Here is a 6,000-nt window from a genome sequence, read left to right as displayed (position 1 = left end):
TAGGCCGCTGTTGGAAGATTGCGTGCAGTTCTGGTCTCCCTGCTACAGGAAGGATGTTGTGTAACTTGACAGGGTTCAGAAAAGATTTACAAGCATGTTGCCAGGGTTGGAGGATTTGAGTTATATGGAGAGGCTGAACAGGCTGGGGCTGTTTCCCCTAGAGCATCGGAGGCTGAGGGCTGACCTTATAGAGGTTTATAAAATCATGGGGGGGCATGGATAGAGTAAATAGACAACCCGGGTTGGGGGGAATCTAGAAATAGAGGGGCATAGGTTTAGGGTGAGAGGGGAAAGATTTAAAAGGGACCTAAGGGGCAAATTTTCACGCAGGGGACGTACATATGTGGATGAGCTGCCAGCGGAAGTGGTGGAGGCTGGTACAGTTTCAGCATTTAAAAGGCATCTGGAGGGGTATATGGATAGGAATGGTTTAGTGGAATATGGGCCAAGTGCTGGCAAATGGGACTAGATTAGGTTAGGGATATGTGATCAGCATGGATGAGTTGGACCGAAGGGTCTGTTTCCGTGCGGTACAACCCTATGCCTCTGTGTATTCGGCACATGTAGAAATAACTAAACAATAAAATCAAGCTTGGTAAATATCCACAACAGTTCGAATGATCTCAAAACACACTGTGAACAAAAATTTCAACTCGTTTCCAGACAGAAGCTCAAGCCCATAGCCATTATCCCACTATCTTTACTCTTCAGAATCTTAGTTGAAAAATGTGGTGCTGGAAAAACACAGCAGGCCAGGCAGCATCCGAGGGGCAGGAGCATCGACGTTTCGGGCATAAGCCCATCTTCAGGAATGAGGAGGGTGTGCCAAGCGGGCTCAGATAAAAGGTAGGGAGGAGGGAATTTGGGGGAGGGGCGCTGGGAATACGATAGGTGGAAGGAGGTGAGGGCGAGGGTGATAGGCCAGAGAGGGGGGTGGGGGCGGAGAGGTCGGGAAGAAGATTGCAGGTCAAGAGGGCGGTGCTGAATCCGAGGGTCGGGACTGAGATAAGGTGGGGGGAGTGGAAATGAGGAAGCTGGAGAAATCTGCATTCATTCGTGTGGTTGGAGGGTTCCTCGGCGGAAGATGAGTCGCTCTTCCTCCAGGCGTTGTGTCTGGCGATAGAGGAGGCCAAGGACCTGCATGTCCTTGGCGGAGTGGGAGGGGGAGTTGAAATGTTGAGCCACTGGGTGGTTGGGTTGGTTGGTCCGGGTGTCCCAGAGGTGTTCCCCGAAACGTTCCGCAAGTAGGCGGCCTGTCTCCCCAATATAGAGGAGGCCACATCGGGTGCAGCGGATACAGTAAATGATATGTGTGGAGGTGCAGGTGAATTTGTGGCGGATATGGAAGTGTCCCTTGGGGCCTTGGAGGGAAGCGAGGGGGAAGGTGTGGACGCAAGTTTTGCACTTCTTGCGGTTGCAGGGGAAGGTGCCGGGATTGGAGGTTGGGTTGGTGGGGGGGGGGGGTGTGGACCTGACGAGGGAGTCGCGGAGGGAGTGGTCTTTCCGGAACGCTGATAGGGGTGGGGAGCTCCTCGGATGCTGCCTCGATTCTCCTGCTCCTCGGATGCTGCCCCCCCCCCTATCAGCATTCGGTGGCAGTGAATTCCACAGACTCCCCACTCTCTGACTGAAGACATTTCTCTTTATCTCCATTCTAAAAGGTCTTCCCTTGACTCCAAGGCTGTGCCCTCAGGTCCCAGTCGCTTCTACCGACAGAAACATCTTCCCAATGTCCATTCTGTCCAGGCCATTCAGTATTCTGTACGTTTCAATTAGATTCCTCCCCCCCCCATCCTTCCAAATTCACCGAATTCTCAAACAGAGAGTTCTAAAAAGTGTAGAAGTGCTTCTCTACGCAACGGCCTGGCCCTAGGTTTCTTCCTTAGTTCCGGAATTGCCAACTGGTGGAAATAGTTTATCCTTATCCGCCTTTTCCTGGTTTTGTTTTGCCTCATGTAGTCATAGAGAGGTGCAGCACGGAAACAGACCCTTCGGTCCAACCCGTCCACGCCGACCCAGATATCCCAACCCAATCTAGTCCCACCTGCCAGCACCCGGCCCATATCCCTCCAAACCCTTCCTATTCATGTCCCCATCCAGATTTTAAATGTTGCAATTGTACCAGCCCTCACCACTTCCTCTGGCAGCCCATTCCACACACACGCCACCCTCTGCATGAAAAAGTTGCCCCTTAGGTCCCTTTTATATCTTTTCCCCTCTCGTTCTGGACTCCCCCACCCCAGGGAAAAGACCTTGTCCATTTGCCCCATCCGTAGAATTCACCAATCTCCCTGACCAACAGGGGGGGGGGGGGGAGGAGGCTCGATGGGCTGAATGGCCTGGTTCCTCCTCCAACGTCTTATGACCTATCTTAACTTGTAGGCCCTTATTTCAAGGAATGAAGAGTCAGGAGGCCTTACTGCCATGGTAGAGGGTGCTGGTGAGACCACACTGTGAGCAGTTTTGGTTCCCCTCAGTTCGGGCAAGGTACCCGTTTCTCTGGAGACAGTTCAGAAAAGGGTGCACCAGGACGATCCCTGGGTCGGAGCGATTGCCTTATGAGCAAAGGCTAAACAGGCCTGGGGACTCGACTCACTTAGGGAAGAATGAGAGGTGATCTTGTGGAGACTTACAGGAGTCTTAAGGTCAGTGCTGACGTTTCCCCTTGTGGGAGAGTCTCAGACCAGATTGCACAGCCTCGGAGTAAAGCAGCGCGCTGATTTAAGACCGAGATGGGCAGGAATTTCTTCTCTTGGAGAGCTGAGTGTCTTTGGAACTTGCCACAGAGAGCTGTGGGGTGCAGAGTCCTTGTGCGTGTTTCGGGCTGAGATAGACAGATTCTCGATCCGTCGGGGAATTCAGGGCAAAGGAGGGAGCATGTACACTAATCCCTTAGGCATCGGCAAAGGCAGTTGGATATTGGTCGTTATTAGCCGAGGTGCAGAGTTTAAGAGCAGGGAGGTGGTCCTGAAACTGGATAAGGTTAGTCTGCAGATAAGACTGTTGTGTGCGGTTTTGGAATCCACAGTACGGGTGGAATATGATTGCCTTGAAAAGAAAACACAGCAGGTCTGGCAGGAACCTGTGGAGGGAGAGAAAGAGAATTAAAATATGACCATCCTGATTTAGGACTTATGCCTGAAGCGTCGATTCTCCTGCCCCTCGGATGCTGCCTGACCTGCTGTGCTTTTCCAGCACCACTCTCTTGACTCTGATCTCCAGCATCTGCAGTCCTCACTTTCTACCAGCGTAGAAACAGACCCCTCGGTCCAACCAGTCCATAACGCCAAACTGAACTAGCCCTGCCTGCCTGCTCCTGGGTCAAACCTTTCCTAATCATGGACTTATCTAAATGTCTTTTAAATGTTGTAGCTGTACCCCAATCCACCACTTCCTCTGGAAGGTCATACCATACATTGTTTTCTCCTCTCACTTGAAAAAGTCCCCCTTATTCTTGAAATCTCCCCCTCCCGACTTAGTAAAAGACACCTGCTATTCACCTTAACTCTACCCCTCAGTGGGTACTCTACTCCAGTGAAAAAAAAATCCCAGTCTGTCCAGCCTCTCCTTACAAATCAAACCCTCCAATCCCAGCAACACCATGGTAAATCTCATCTGAACCCTCTCCAGTTTAATTATATCCTTCCCATATGGGATTTGGGGGCGGCACGGTGGTTAGCCCTGCTGCCTCACAGCGCCAGAGACCCGGGTTCAATTCCCGCCTCAGGCGACTGACTGTGTGGAGTTTGCACGTTCTCCCAGTGTCTGCGTGGGTTTCCTCCGGGTGCTCCGGTTTCCTCCCACAGTCCAAAGATGTGCAGGTCAGGTGAATTGGCCACGCTAAATTGCCCTTAGTGTTAGGTAAAGGGGTAAATGTAAGGGAATGGGTGAGTTGCGCTTCGGCGGGTCGGTGTGGACTTGTTGGGCCGAAGGGCCTGTTTCCACACTGTAAGTAATCTAATCCTATAACAGGGGGACCTGAACTCTAGAAGAGGCCCCAACATCCTGTACAACCTCAACGTGACGTCCCAACTCTCATACTAGAGGTCTGAGCAATGAAGGCAGGCGTGCTTAGTGTCTCCTTAACCACCCTGCCTACCCATGACGCAAACCTCAGAGAATTATGTACCTGAACCCCTCAGTCTCTCTATTCTGCAACACTGCCGAAGGCCCAACTAATAATTATGCAAGTCCTGCCCTCGTTTGTTTCACCAAAATGAGAGATAGAGACAGAGAGGGAGAGAGGGACGGGAGGAGAAAGAGAGTTAACAGTTCCAGTCCTAGTGACCCCTTCTCCAAAACTGGGCTATCAGGTCAGATAAGCTGAGAGGGGAGGGGAAGAAAGCCAATATTTCTGGGGAAAAGGGGAGGGGATTCAGAGCTGGTGCCAACATGATCAGCCACAATCTCGTTGAATGGAGGAGCAGAAGGGATGGCCTTTCTCCTACTCTGACTTCTGCATTTACTAACCCCAAACCCTGGATGGGCTGAATGGCCTCAGGCCTGCTTCAATGTTTTTCAAAAGACACAAAAATGGGGTGAGGGGTCCATGGTGTGTGTGTGTCAGTGGAAAGAGATTAAGATTTTGAGTCTATTTCCAATAGATTAGATTACTTACATTCTTTAGATGAGATTACTTACAATGTGGAAATAGGCCCTTCGGCCCAACAAGTCCACAATGACCCGCCGAAGTGCAACCCACCCGGACCCATTCCCTTACATTTACCCCTGCACCTAACACTACAGGCAATTTAGCGTGGCCAATTCACCCTGACCTGCACATTTTCTTTTTGGACTGTGGGAGGAAACCGGAGCACCCGGAGGAAACTCACGCAGACAATGTGCAAACTCCACACAGTCAGTCACCTGAGGCGGGAATTGAACCCGGGTCTCTGGCGCTGTGAGGCAGCAGTGCTAACCACTTTGCCACCATGCCACCCTTTTGCCTTTAATGGACAGTATGTCAAGTACAGGAGTTGAGAGGTTATGTTGCTGCTGCTGTACAGGACATTAGCGAGGCCACGTTTTGCTTTCAGTTCTGGTTGCCCTGCCACAGGAGGGATGTTGTGAAACTTGAAAGGGTTCAGAAAAGATTTACGAGGGAGAGTTGGAAGGTTTGAGCTACAGGGAGAGGCTGAATAGGCTGGGGCTGTTTTCCCTGGAGCGTCGGAGGCTGAGGGGGAGGGTGACGTACAGAATCATGGGGTGGCATGGATAAGGTAAATGGGCTAGGTCTTTTCACCAAGGTGAGGGAGTCCAAAAGTAGAGGGCATATGTTTGGGGTGAGAGGGGAAAGATTTAAAAGGGATTGAAGGGGTAACCTTTTCATGCAGAGGGTGGTGCGTGCGCAGAGTGAGCTGCCAGAAGAGGTGGTGGAGGATGGTACAATGAATAGGCATCTGGATGGGGGCATGAATAGGAAGGGCTTAGAGGGAGTGTGGGCTGAAAATGTGTTGCTGGGAAAGCGCAGCAGGGTCAGGCAGCATCCAAGGGAGCAGGAGAATCGACGTTTCGGGCATGAGCCCTTCTTCAGGATTCTCCTGCTCCCTTGGATGCTGCCTGACCCTGCTGCGCTTTCCCAGCAACACGTTCTCAGCTCTGACCTCCAGCGTCTGCAGCCCTCACTTTCTCTTGTGGAGGTTACCTGGGCCAGCCAAGGAGCTAATGCTCCGAAGGCTAACACTACCCGATGAACCTGCTTGACTTTTAACGGAGAGGTGTTGCAGCAGACCCTTGCGGCCAAGAGGCTGGGGCTTCGAGTCTGCCTCCAACTCTGGACTCCCTCACAGGTGAGGGAGAGACTACATTTCCCAGCATGCCCGCACCGCACCGCGGACGGCAGCTCTCGCGAGGCCTGACCCTGATGAGGTGAGTTGAGCGGTGGGAGGGGGCAGCGAGAAGGATTGAGCGCGCGCGTGTGTGCGCGCGAGAGAGAGAGAGAAAAGCCGGCTCCGCCATCTTGGAAAATAACCGTCCTCCTCCATTATCGGCGATAACACA

This window comes from Chiloscyllium plagiosum, unplaced genomic scaffold, assembly GCF_037043375.1.
Source record: "Chiloscyllium plagiosum isolate Xiang-an unplaced genomic scaffold, Cpla_swu_hap1 HiC_scaffold_41, whole genome shotgun sequence".
Lineage (NCBI taxonomy): Eukaryota > Metazoa > Chordata > Chondrichthyes > Orectolobiformes > Hemiscylliidae > Chiloscyllium > Chiloscyllium plagiosum.
The sequence above is the reverse complement of the archived record's forward strand: the minus strand, read 5'-3'. Positions refer to the sequence as shown.